General features: G+C 41.2%; 1 protein-coding gene and 1 long non-coding RNA gene across 3 annotated transcripts in view; one reads left to right on the forward strand and one right to left on the reverse strand.

Annotated features, from left to right (window-relative positions):
- The window catches only part of LOC124280290, a 34,872-nt gene extending 25,018 nt beyond the window's left edge, over positions 1-9,854 (forward strand). Inside the window, exons 1-3 of one of the 2 annotated variants that reach the window (XR_006899639.1) lie at positions 1,662-2,349; positions 7,667-8,024; positions 8,728-9,854. This is a non-coding gene — a long non-coding RNA (uncharacterized LOC124280290). Of the gene's footprint in view, positions 1-1,661; positions 2,350-7,666; positions 8,025-8,727 lie in introns of those variants that run through there. The other variant, XR_006899638.1, reaches the window with a different exon arrangement.
- LOC124280289 (tumor protein p53-inducible protein 11-like) overlaps positions 1-13,212 on the reverse strand; it is a 468,499-nt gene that overhangs the window by 437,183 nt on the left and 18,104 nt on the right. The window lies entirely within an intron of this gene.

Raw genomic sequence — 13,212 nt, forward strand, 5'->3', positions numbered from 1 at the left:
CCATTACTCCATGCCAGGTCAGCTGTAGAGGGGTGTGTCGAGGGGTGATGTTTCAACCATCACTCCATGCTGGGTCAGCTGTAGAGGGGTCTGGTCTGGTGTGGGTATGGGTGTACCTTCAGCGTAATCAACCAGTGCACTCAATAACAAAACTTAAAACCTTTTCTTGGCCACGTGAAATTTAACATCAACGGAAACCAGTTTGAAACTTCTAAACACTCACAACCATGCATGCTTGAAAGGGTGTTTAGTTTCTTTTATAAACTGTATCTGTGCCAAGGAACCTAGGAGCATTCGTCTGAGCAGCTCTGCAGCCAATATAATACCTTTCTTGAGGCTTGGTACATGTAATTGGATATTTAATACTGAACAAACAATAGGAAGTGAAATCACTACAACCACAATGACCGTCTTTATGCACCGCAGGCCCTGAGCTATTCATTGAGGCCATAAACTGTGAACATTACCTTTATGGGATATAAAAACTGTGGCTTACTAAGTTTTCTACAATATGTGAAATCAGCCTCCAGTCAGGCAGGTGTTTTGAAGTCTGTAGTATAACCTTTGAAATGATGTTCATACAGGGGATACTTCATTTGCAAACCCTCCAAAGAGAGGTATCTACATAGGTAACTGCATCTGTAGTAAACCCTCAGAACTGAGGTGGTCATGTGCTACATGGGGTAATCCAACTGCAGTAAACCCTCAGAACTGAGGTGGTCATGTGCTACATGGGGTACTCCATCTGCAGTAAACCCTCAGAACTGAGGTGGTGGTCATGTGCTACATGGGGTACTCCATCTGCAGTAAACCCTTAGAACTGAGGTGGTCATGTGCTACATGGGGGTACTCCATCTGCAGTAAACCCTCAGAACTGAGGTGGTGGTCATGTGTGCTATGGGGTACTCCATCTGCAGTAAACCCTCAGAACTGAGGTAGGTGGTCATGTGCTACATGGGGTACTCCATCTGCAGTAAACCCTCAGAACTGAGGAGGTGGTCATGTGCTATGGGGTATTCCATCTGCAGTTAACCCTCAGAACTGAACTTGTCAGGTCTTATTACATTGAGTACTTTATCAATAGCAAAGTGAGGTGGTCAGGTGTCCTTACATGGAAAATTTTTCCTGTTAAACCCTCAGAAGTGAGGTGGCCACGCCTCCTTACATTGAGTATTATATCTATAAGGTGAAGTGATCCTGTGTCCTTAGAGAGGGACCCAGATGTCCATACTGGCTAGTACATACTGTCTACCCTGTGTCCTGATTGGATCCAGACTAGAAACTTAGAACTACTGATTGTCTTCAGTGTCACGAAACTAATTTGGGTGGTCAGTCTCTGAGACTTGGGAAGTTTGAAGTCACTGTATCAACAAAGAAATATGTCATTGCTCATGACACTTACAAGTTTCACAGTGCAGTTGCAATTAACAAGCTACAATATTACAGCTGGAATATTGTTTTCCACAGTAGAAACTAACATTGTCTTGTTAGCTGAATAAAAATCTTAAAAATTGAAGAAAGAGGAAATAAAGAAAAGTGTCCTGCAGCTGTGTAAAGCTGTGTTCTGTCAGCAGTTTGTGTCTTTATTGTGACTGCCTAGTGTGACCTGTGCCTGGTCATTCATCTGTAGATGAGAGGACACAGTCTACTGACAGGTGCTCCAAGGCAGGGGAAGGACCCTGGGACAAAGGCCTGTCTGGGACAGAGCGACAACAACATCGACAGGACCCTGTGGAAATGACTGCTCTCTCTCTACAAATTATGTAATATCTGAATACAACAGAACGTGCGAATCATGAATGGAGGAAACACCGGTGAGCCTCAAACAGCAGTTGTGTTGGGTATTCATGTCACAGCTACGAGCCAATAAGATTGAAGAGGGTTTATCTGTTGAGGGTAAATCCCTCGTCAGTTTACACCTCACAGTGGCAGACTAAGCCTTCAGAAGGGACAGACAGGGCTTAGCCAGGAGATCGAAGGAGAGAGCGGAGATTGAAGCAGTGCTCGTCACAACAGTGTGGTAGTCTCGGCAAGACAACGTGACGACGGACTACAAATTCTCTGTAAGCTGGCATGAGAACTCTGTGACAAGCAGTCTATATTCATGACTGGGCCAGTGTCAACAAAGTACAGCCTTTCAACTTCATTCAGTCAACCACTTCTGTAGGACATTTTTTAACACTGGAGAATGATTTTGTCACCACTGAATTGCTGGCTGTGTGTTCCCATGTGGCTGAGTGATATGTCAGTACAATGACCACATCGAATCGGTAGGACGAGGGGCACGGTGTCGTCTCATGCTTCATGATGACAAATACATCATCAGCAGTATAGTTCTACATGTGCGAGGTAAGTCTCCCATCAGTGGTAAGTCTCCCATCAGCGTGGTCCTCAGAAGCAGCCTTCCCTCAGTTTACAAGAGTATTCAGTATCGCTGTGGAACAATCCACTGCTCCCTCCAAGCCTGCACTGTAGTGGCCACCACAAGCTGTATAATGTAATATCAATACATTTGAAAGTCAGATGCTTCTCGGTGAGATATTCCTGGTAATTGTTTTCCTGACTGTCGAGCATTTCGATAGACCTGTCAGATCTCATGCTGCTAATGTCTGATATTCTGATGTATACAAATTACAGTAGGCTTATCGCTATCTGGGGAGCAGCGAGCTTTTTAAAACCTACTGTAGTGTTATCAACATCATTCTGGATGTCTCATACATACTGATCATTGGAACCCTTCATCAGAATCCAGCAGAATTCCCCGGGGATTATTCTGACAACACTGCTGTCATATAATTCCTCGCTGTTTCATCAATCTGTCTTCAACATTCTCCTTATCATGGCTTCATCCAGATCTGCTCCGAGGTGATTATTTAGCCCCAAGCGTTGAGTAAATATCACTTAAACTTTCAAAAATGAATTTCTCCTATTTATGTTAATCAACTGTAATAGAAGTGATTATAACCTTTCCATAATCATAAGAAATTGCTTGTTTGATCACAAGCTATCACTATCATCACTATCATGTCGTGGCTCTGTAGATTGGTTAGTTGTTTAACGCCACACTCAGCAATATTCCAGCTGTATGGCGGTGGTCTATAAATAATCGATTCTGGATCAGACAATCCAGTGATATCAGCATGAGCATCGATCTACAGAAATGGGATATACGATGACGTGTGTCAACCAAGTCAGCGAGCCTGACCACCCGATCCCATTATTTTCCCCTTATGACAAGCATGGGTTGCTGAAGACCAATTCTAACCCGGTCTTCACTGGTCGGCTTTGTGGAAGTAATTGTATATTACTGATAGGAGCACCAGTAAATCCTCAGAGGCCTTAATGCCTATTTCTACATACAGCAATGACAAAATATCAGAATTTCAGAAAATGAGAACTTTAGACAAATCACAATTTTGAGTCCTTAATGCCTATTTCTAAATTACTGTAAAGTCAAACATGGGAAACAGGAACTTTTAAAAAATGTTTAAAAAATGATGATTTTCCACCCAGTTAGTCAACCAGGGGCACTCAGACAAACCCTGATAAACCCTTGGATAGTTATACACAGGAACAATAATATTTGGGAAATGCCGTTGGCTTGTACGAAACACATTGATGACTTCATACAGCCATGTCCGGATAATGTTTCCATATATTTCTGCACCTCTCATGTGCTATCACAATTATCACTTATTTTATCTTGTTTACTCTACATTTCTGAGATTCCAAATCTTTGATGAGAAAAGTCACTTGGATGCAAGGAGTCATGCGGTTTATGCACTATGGGAGGTTCAAGTCGATTCGGTTACCAGAATATCAACAAAATGCAATGAAATTGGGAAAACATAATTTTGTGTTCATTTGAGGATTTAGAAATTTTCATCTGGAAAGTGTTCAAACAATAAGAAACGAATTTGATGCCCAACACAAGATGAAACTCATGCAATGAAATAGCACTACAGCTTACCTCCATTGCGAAGGTGAGGGTGGGGTAAAAGTCACAATATACGGTGCAATACTGCCTGGTGGGCATGTTTATATTTGAATCTGGGATTCCGGGTTACTCATCTATATTTGAAACATGTATTTGGAACACATTCTAGGGGTATTATTCTTATAAAGATATGGTATAAGAGTCTTTAATTCCCTCAAAGTTACATGAATCGTGAAGTGGAATGGATGCCATCACCCTCACCCCCATCATGAAGACCCTGCTTACCTCCAGACTTTACCACCCAAATCACCACAAATATACATCCTAAACACCACCCTGGTTGACACATCTGATTGTATCCCAGATGCGCAGATCGATGCTTATGGTGTTGATCACTGGATTGTCTGCTCCAGACTGAATTATTTACAGACCACTGCCATATATATGGAATATGGCTGAGTTTGGTGTTTAATAAACAAAAAAAACAACAACTAAACACCCCCCTGATTGCCATCATCCATCACCCAACATACATCTTAAAGTGAGAATGGACGAACTGCAGAAAGTAACTGCAACTATCCCTGCTCTAAACAGGCCTGGCTGACTTGGTGTATCATTTTACCCGATGTATGACCTGATCAGCCACAACCATCTTCAGCATTGCCTGCTCCTTGCTTATCATAATTGGCTGACTGCCATGCTACATATAAGATACTGAACATGATAGAAGGCTGATACTCTAGCTCATTTTGATAAACCAGTAGGTAAATACCTCTCTATGTTCAACACACCTATCTCCATGTCAAACCCGTGCATAAGATTGTCTTTGTTGGTGGTTTGCTCAACAAGAGTAAGCCCCAGAGGTCAGGGGGTCTGGTAATCTGCAGCACTTCTCCCTGGTGTGACCCCCAAGCTCGTGGATTAAGTCCACTTCAGTACCCACATTAACGTCCTGTGTGCATGGTGCAGCAGTAATCAGATCTCGACGCCAGCCATTAAAGCCGCCTTATAAAACAAGAGAGTACAGATGCCTGTCCTTTATGTGCTGCACTGCATGTGTTAAGTAAAGAAAAATATCTGCAAATTTACATCTGAAATGCCTGCAATAAAACACCATGCTAATTTTCAGCAAAATATTAAATTTCTTTGGACGCCAATTGACAAAAACCATGAAGCGGTTACATGTGAGTCTCCATGTGTAGATGAACCCTATCATTAGCTGAAATTTCTTAAATTTCCGAGAGGCAATTTCATGTCTCTCCAGTCCCTCGATGAGAAAAGAAATGTGTTTTCTGAAAGAATCTGGCAGTCTTCAAAGAGCTACTCAACATTATGAGACAAGAGGCTTTAAAACCAGCATGATGAATTTCCCAGCTCCCCGAAACGGTATTGACAAAATGCATATTAGTCACAAATTGGGAAGCATGAGAAGGGTGCGACCAACGAGTCGGCTCAACGTTCTGCAGACTGATTCTGTAAGAAGCTCTGTGTGTCTTCATTGTCCTCACTGTGAGTCAGAGATCGGTGAATATACCCACTAGACCTCGACAATGTGACTCACCTTCCACCATTGTCTACTGGTCATCCCCGATCAAACGGGAACTATCAGTATTAGGGGGGTGGGGGTGGGGGAGGAGTAGAAGAAATCAGTATTGATTTATTGTAAGTCTGGCCTGCGATCACCTCCGCTTGATGCTGGAACCCAAGGTCTGACACCAGGATCTGTTGCCGGAGTTTCCTCACCAGCCCCCTGTGAGGGCCTGTCACCAAACACAAAAGGGGCTGTTAAGCACCGTGTTCGGGAAACTAATATAGAATATTCATCAGAACAGAGATGCTGTGCTCCTGAAATCTGGGGATTCCTTTCTTTGTTTTCTCTCCAGCTTTTGACACCACGCACGGATTAGGTGGAGCATGGTTTCATGTGATCTGTCCTTTGCAAACCTGGCTCTGTAGTGACAGATCTTGTTGCTAGAATTCAGACTCACAGGAATGGCAGATATCTATACTCTGATTTCATGTTTTCCTTTGAAAAGAAAGGAGTAAGATACTTTATGAATAACAAGTTCATTAGGATATATGATGGACGTTTCGGTATAGATCCTGCTTCACAACGGTATAAGAATCTATACTAAAACATTGCATCGTATATAATAAAGAAAGTGTTATCCATAATGTATCTTACTTTCTTACTACTGACCACTTCTAAAATGCCAATCAAACAGATCATGTTTTCCTTTGACTGATATTTGGTCCCAGAAATAAAATGGTATCATTTAAAAATGTATTTCTACAAAACAAATGAATATAATAATATCCAAAAGGATGAGGCAATCTAGACTTGCTCTATCTTGAGTTGGGCTCCCTTTAACATTAATTCCCTTGGATCTTGAAGGTAGACTATGTTTTCCTGAGGTGAGGTGAGGTGAGGTGAGGTGAGGTGAGGTGAGGCGAGGTGAAATTGGGTTTTACGTCGTGCTTGAGAATATTTCGCTCATATGACGATGTGCATGCGTGTGTATGTGTATGTGTGGCTGCTTGTACTAGCCCAGACTGCAGCTGGTTTTATAGTGCTAGCCCACTGAGATACCATGCCGCAGTGAAGCATGAATACCCCACTCAGACACATTATACTGACTCCGAGCCGACCAGTCCTTGTTGTACCCATTAATGCCGAGCGCCAGGCAGGGACCACGAAGTACCATATTTTAACGTCTTTTGGTATGACGCGGTCGGGGATTGAACCCGCAACCTTCCGCTCTCCGGGCGGACGCTCTAACCACTACACCACAGAGGCGGTCTGTTTTCCTGAAAGCAGCAGAAACAAACATATCTGAATATGACCAAGCAAGTGTACAATACTTTGCCAAGTGTAAATATCATGAAGATGTCATGAAGATATCATCTTGGTCTCATGGAATTTTATCTAAAAATACAATTTAACCCATACAAACTAAAAAGATTTGTTTTTTTTTATTTCAGAGACTTAATGTAAGTCTCAGGTTCTAGTTGATCAAGATCTTCTATTCTTACTGAAGTTATTCTCATTGAGTGCTAGATAACTAGCCGACAGCCCTAGAGCCAAGAATTATCTTATAATCGAAGCGTCTTGTCTGAGCTGATGTAACTGGCTATCTCCACAAAACTACTGAGCTCAGACTATATAAAGCATTTTGTGATCTACAAAAGAGAAATGCCCATGTTTAGGGCAGGCAATGACAGAAGCAGAAGCTGAAGAAATTTTAGTTTTACACCGCTTTTAGCAATATTCCAGCAATATCATGGCAGGGGACGCCAGAAATGGGCTTCACACATTGTACCCATGTGGGGAATTGAACCCGGGTCTTCGGCGTGACGAGCGAACGCTTTAACCACTAGGCGTCCCCACCGCCCTTAAAGAACACCTGATCCTTTCAATTTACAGCAGTTAATCTGTTACAGCATGACAGTTTAGCAATGATAATATCTCACCATGCCATGGCAAATAAATTACCATAATTAGAAAGAATCCCATATTTCTGAACTTGCTTTGAGTTTAATACCCAAGCCAAACTAAACCAGTATATTCCAAAACATTGACCCTAACCCATCAAACCCCTTTGATAAAAATCTGGGAGATTTCCTTGACTTAAGCTTAAATAAAGCTTTGGACATATGCAAAAGGTAGAAACATTAACAGATTCAAAATTGTTATCAATCTTTGAAAATCAGAATCATTTATATTTCCAGGTCTCGTTGGTACAGTTACTGAGGCAACTATCCTCCACCAGGTTCATCAGCAGCATCTAAAGACTCAGATCAACCCCAAACCATACTCAATCCTGCAAGAAGAGTGCCGCCAGACAAACCTGGGAAACACCCAAGCTTCCATGCTGCACCATCAGTAACAGCCATGCCTCCACTACGCACCATCACCACTGTCGCAGATGTTGCTGTCCCCAACGAAGAACGTGTTTGCAGGCACTGGGTGACATGTTTTTCTGACTCCCAGGCGTAAGATGAAATGTTTGCAATGATGGGTTTGTGTGCAGAGGAGCCAAGTCTCGCCTGCTGAAAGTGCGATCGTCCACAACACAAGCACAGAAAGGTACACAGAATTTGAAAAGGGTGGCTCGTCAACTCCCTGCATGCACAAAGGCAATTGACTTGAGTGTAGTGGCCGGTCGCTCCTTCAAGGCGGCCCCTTGTAAACATAAAGTGTAATGCAAGTGAGGAAACAGGCCCTTTCTCAAACCTCCCCTTGTCCTGAAGCTCTTCACACCACTATTAGACAGTAATTATTGTAATATGGTGTGTGTGTAGTATATATCGGACTTCCTTATACATACAGATGGTAATTATTGTAATAGGGTGTGTGTAGTATATATAACAGGAAGGCAATCCTTGATATTTTTATTAGGGATATATTGAATATTATATCAGAAATATTAATTGAAGCTTATATCCCAAGAACTACATTTTTTTCAGCTCATATACGATTGAGCTAGTCTCTGATTTCAGGAACCAGCAGTGTACCTCCTTTTGTTTTAACATCTTTCAAACATTAAGTTAGTTTTCTTGTGAGAGAGCAAGATTGAGAGAGTGCATGCTTGCTTGCTTGATTGCTTAATTGCTTAATTACATAAACCAACAAACACTGAGTGAGTCACGCACGTCATCCTACCTTATCCTGTATTAAGAATTAAACAACCTGTAAGATGATATACTTAATCTTAATACTATCCACATAACTTACATATTTAATCCCATTTAATATCATTTTGTCACAACTTTTTTGTTTTAAATTTCAGACATTCTGCAAATTAGTGCTGTTAATCCGCAATGATCCTCTATTGCCGGGACACCTGTGCACATATTGATGTAAGCTTCTCAGGTGTTGGACTCACAGATACTACGCGAAAAAACAATTCTGATTCTAGCTTTTGGGACGGAGCCAGAGACAGATTATTCAGTGTGATCTGACACTAATGTTCAAAGGAATTATCAGATTTGTGGATAAACGGGCAAAATGCATATACAGTTATCCAAGAATTAGTTAAAAGTGATCAACAAGTGACACTGATCACATTAATAAAAGATCCAATTTGTTGCTCTGATTAAATGGCCTGCCCCACCTGGACTTAATGGAGTGTGGACATGGATAAAGGTATATGGTAATAAAACAATCCAGTCCAGTGGAGAAGGCACACATTCTTAATTACAGGTGTGTGTTTCACCTGGAACAATAATTACAGGGGTATGTTCCACCAGCAGGATGTGTACATGCCACTAACCAATGTTGATTTAACTGTGATGAATACAGAACCATCCAGCTAGAGGTATGAATGGAAATACATCAACTACCTATTGTTGTCTGACAGGCCCAATTACAGGTTCTGGTCAACTGCCCCTTTGAGTGGACACACTGAACGAGGTGCTGTGTGGCATGTATCTGCTGCAGCGAGCAGATCACAATAGGTGGCATTACCAGGGGTCAGTGGTTTCTAATGCAAGCTTGTCTCCTGCAGGTGTGCTGGAAGTCAACAGAAGCTGGACATACCATACAATGACATGGGCAATTGTGGGAAATAATCTGTATAACACACCCTATTACCATCCAAGTGGACAATAAAGTGGACAGTCTGGTGTTGGCAGTCAGTCGGTCCTGTGAGCTCCCTGGTTGATATTGTGTGTAATGGCCCTGCCAAGAAGGGAATACACTGGGTTATATACCGGCAGGATCATATAGTGTTGAAGACTGCACGTTGCAATCACAGGTTATAAGTGTGCACAGTTTCATTGTTTATGTGGTTACTTGGATGCTCTATGGATGTCTTCTACATATTCAAGACACAAAGCTTTAAATGGTCATCATTCTCTGTGTGTAAATCAGTCAAAATGATCAGTATTACAGATCCCAAGAAATCCACACAATCCACGAGCGCGTAATCTAGATCCAGCACATCCACCATGAGGAGCTTCAGTGTGAGGAGGGTGAAGACCCTCTTTCTTACAATTTTCTCCTTCGGTTTCTGTTTTGTGTTACTGCTCAATGTGATGATACATCAGCTCAACTCCTCCGATGGAGACATCGACATGCATGTCAGCGCAGCAAACCCTTCGGCGTACAGGATGAAGCTGCGTCAACTGTCGCAGCAGCACGACAACAACTACATCCATGCTGCAGGTTTACCATTGGTGGACAGGAAACCCCAAGCCGCCCGCGACTCAGAATACGGTCAACGCAAGGGAGTTGTCCTGATGCGGAAAGGGGAGACAATTCAGCCTGACATTGTTCTAGAGAACGTCAAAGCAGCTAAGGATAAGAAACCTATTTTGTTTAGGAAGGTTGATAAATTTTTTGTTCCCAAATCGAAGAAAAGACATTGACGATGAATACTCCTACGAGGAAGACATCGAGAAGGTGGTGATACAGGATGAGGATGAGGAAGATGACAAGGATGAGTACGAGGATGACGACATCGACCCCGATGAAGACTACGACGAGGATGCTGCAGATAGAAACCCCACAAATGTGTTTGATAATCTGAAAAACTCTTCGGAAGAGGTGTTCACAAAACCGCCATTACACTTCCAGGAGGTTGGTGTGCCTCCTGTGACTCCGGAGAAGGTGGTGTTCCCACATCAAGTGGTAGTGGACGCAATATACTGGTCACCTCAGGTCGAGCAACTCATTCCAAAAGGTGAGCACATTTGAATATCATCAACTTTGTTTCAGCAGTATTTATTATTTTTCTTTCATTTAAAGATAAAAACATGAATATTTACAAAATGGGGCATGAAGTTTAAATTTGAAAGTACCACTATATTCTGGTCACAAATTTCAGTAATTAGAAGGACAAAGTAAAAAGTTTGGTTCCAGATTCTCAAATTTCCTCCATTTCTTTTACGTTTTCCATTTGGGCCGGCAATACCAATCAGCGTTGAAATTCTGGGTTTTGTTGGGGGTTGGTCTTGTATTTGAATCTGAAAACCCTGTCAATCTCAAACATACAACTTGTGGGCCATTGCAAGGATCCCCCTGGCCTTCTACACAGTAACTTGGTGGTTATGGAAATAAGACCTCATAATTTGTTGTCAAGAGTAATTAGTAGCAGCAAAGGGAATGTGACTCTTTCACTGTCATTGACCTCCAGAGGTTCTGTGATCTTTATGCTTTGGCCTGCAAGACCAATGGTTTGGTAAAAGTGAAAGTATCCATTTCTCACCATGCTTGTGTTAGGACACCACATTCCTTTCAATCAAATATGTAAATGACAGATTGAAAGGACAATCTAGTCTTGCTCAGTCTGTACTGAATGATGAGTCACAAGGCTGAACCAAATGATACTGAATTACATCTATGGATGTCTAGTATTTCTACCCTGATAATGGGCAAGTCTACATAAGCAGACAGTATAAGACGCCAGTTTTTTATGCAAAATACTTGTTCTGATGGTTCATATAATCTCAGAATTATGATTTAAACAAATAATCTTTTCTAAGAGACTTGCGCAAGTTAAGGGACAATTATAGATGGCTATATGTGGCAACAAATATTTCCTCTTTGACATTCAAAGACAACTTATCAAGCTTAAAATCTAATTATCAGGAATTCCGATCATCCTCAATTAAGAATACATTGCAAGCACTTACATCCTCATTTCTGCTGGGCTAATTAGTGAAGGAATGGACGTTAAATGTCTCTCCAACATTCACAGTATCAAAGTGAAAATTGTTTTCTTCATGACAGTGTATAATGTATTTATTTTCCACCTCAGAAATTTATTGACCGCCCAGGTGGGATATGTTCCATTTTTTCAAGATCATGCCAGCCAATTAGGTACCATAATACTTATAAGTGTTTCTGACGGAAAATATGAGACGCAACCAAATATTACTACTCAGTTATTTTCCCATAAAATTCAAAATAACATATACTGCACTTATATTTGTTTAACCAATCAGTAATAAAACATTTTGTATCGTTATCATTTTTGTGACAGCCAGGCTGACTCATAGCATAATGGATACTCGAAGGTTCCCAACTTAGTTTCATATAAATTAGATCTTTTACATTTAAATAATGCCCCCAAACTCTCGACTATGGTAACCCAGGTAACTAGTTACTAGTTGGTAGTACTTTTGCTGAACTTTACCTGGTGTGTGACCTGACAGAGGACCAAGTGGCATATGCTCCTGAAATATGTGGCCAAGTATTTATGATTTTGGCACATTACGATAACATTTTCCCAGATAAGCGTGACGAGGAAGGAAACATTGGGTAAAAAAAGCACTAGTTAAAGGAAATGTACAGGTGACAATACTAAATACCCTGAAAGTCTTTTTCACCACACATCTGTGCTTAGATTCAATGATCCATTTACAACTCTGTCCAACAGAGAGATTGACAGTTGGGGTCAAATAATGGTTTCAAGTCATTAGGTAAACAGTACTTAAAACTACCACAGGGACAGCCAGCCCTTGAATTCACCAGATTTGGCCCTTCAGAAGTCATACTTCTGTGTAATGTAATGCTTAGTTAAATGTTCTAGCTTATCCTAACAAGTAGTCATCACATTTGTGCCTTGCAAGAAGAATCAACTTTACGTGGTGAAAGCCCTGATTAACAGGTTCCATGGAAATGTTTCAATGACTGCTCCCTGAAGACCATGATATCATTAGCTGACAAGGCAGTACTGACTATTGGCATCTCATTCTAAACACTACATTCCAGATAGTACAACCTGACTTGTTGCCATGGTAACATGACAATGGAGCAAAACTTCAGCAGGTAATTTGATCATAACTGCAGGCAAAATAAAGAATCAGACTTATCGACCTGTAAAGGCATGATAGGTTACATCAAGCACTGAATATGAGCTGACTAATTAGCTGATCGGTCATTATCAGACTGATTTGTTTTAAGTAACTAACAGAAAAATACACTTAATAGGTCCCCAGAAAACTATGCATGCACAAGAGGTGATAAAAGGATCTGATGGTCGGGTTGGTGACTAGTAATCAGTCATCATCGACTCAAACCAATTGGTCTAATTCCTTGGGCAACTAGACTCCCAACTGGGGAAAGGACAATTATCACCCATAATCTCCACAGATGTAGAGGAGGAAGCGAGATTTTATCAGCAACAGTATCATGTTCTCATATTCTAAGGACATGAAATCTATTATTTGCTTCTTGATCCAACAAATGCAAGTAACACTTTTTCATGACCGTCTGCACCAACAATAAATTACCATTCCCTAAAGACTGTTCAAATTTATCTATTTAATTT

The sequence above is a fragment of the Haliotis rubra genome, unplaced genomic scaffold (genome assembly GCF_003918875.1).
Source record: "Haliotis rubra isolate DU_JTF1 unplaced genomic scaffold, ASM391887v1 Scf264, whole genome shotgun sequence".
NCBI lineage: Eukaryota > Metazoa > Mollusca > Gastropoda > Lepetellida > Haliotidae > Haliotis > Haliotis rubra.